The sequence below is a fragment of the Kogia breviceps genome, chromosome X (genome assembly GCF_026419965.1).
Source record: "Kogia breviceps isolate mKogBre1 chromosome X, mKogBre1 haplotype 1, whole genome shotgun sequence".
In the NCBI taxonomy this organism is placed as follows: domain Eukaryota; kingdom Metazoa; phylum Chordata; class Mammalia; order Artiodactyla; family Physeteridae; genus Kogia; species Kogia breviceps.
In genome coordinates, this window is record NC_081330.1 from 31,769,363 (window position 1) to 31,770,685 (window position 1,323).

The window sequence follows — 1,323 nt, forward strand, 5'->3', positions numbered from 1 at the left end:
TCCCCTAATTGCTGGCTGCTCAGTTTGTAGAGGAAAAAACCTTCCCCTCTACCCTCCTGGGTCCTCTGGCTGGATCTGCAAAATAAACTGACAACAGATTAACAGAAAAAAAAGTCACACAAATATATTAATTTAAAAAAATTTTATTTATTTTTTATACAGCAGGTTCTTATTAGTTATCGATTTTATACATAGTAGTGTATATATGTCAAGCCAAATCTCCCAATTCATCCCACCATCACCGCCCCCCCCACACCCCGCTTTCCCCCCTTGGTGTCCCCATGTTTTTTTCTCTGCATCTGTGTCTCTATTTCTGCCTTGCAAACCAGTTCATCTGTACCATTTTTCTAGATTCCACATATATGCATTAATATACGATATTTGTTTTTCTCTTTCTGACTTACTTCACTCTGTATGACAGTCTCTAGGTCCATCCAAGTCTCTACAAATGACCCAATTTCATTCCTTTTTATGGCTGAGCAATATTCCATTGTATATATGTACCACATCTTTATCCATTCGTCTGTTGATGGGCATTTAGGTGGCTTCCATGACCTTGCTATTACAAATAGTGCTGCATTGAACTATGGGCTGCATGTGTCATTTTGAATTATGGTTTTCGCTGGGTGTATGCCCAGTAGTGGGATTGCTGGGACATATGGTAGTTCTGTTTTAGGTTTTTTAAGAAACACACATACTGTTCTCCATAGTGGCTGTATCAATTTACATTCCCACCATCAGTGCAAGAGGGTTCCCTTTTGTCCACACACTCTCCAGCATTTGTTGTTTGTAGACTTTTTGATGATGGCCATTCTGACCAGTATAAGGTGACACCTCTTTGTAGTTTTGATTTTCATTTCTCTAATAATTAGTGTTGTTGAGCATCTTTTCATGGGCCTCTTTGCCATCTGTATGTCTTCTTTGGAGAAATCTCTATTTAGGTTTTCTGCCCATTTTTGATTGGGTTGTTTGTTTTTCTTAATACTGAGCTGCATGAGCTGTTTCTATATTTTGGAGATTAATCCTGTGTCCGTTGATTCTTTTGCAAATATTTTCTCCCAATCTGAGAGTTGTCTTTTCGTCTTGTTTATGGTTTCCTTTGCTGTGCAAAAGCTTTTAAGTTTCATTAGGTCCCACTTGTTTATTTCTGTTTTTATTACCATTACTCCAGGAGGTGGGTCAAAAAAGATCTTTCTGTGATTTATGTCAAAGGGTGTTCTTCTTATGTTTTCCTTCAAGAGTTTGATAGTGTCCAGTCTTACGTTTAGGTCTGTAATCCATTTTGAGTTTATTTTTGTGTATGGTGTTAGGGAGTATTCTAAT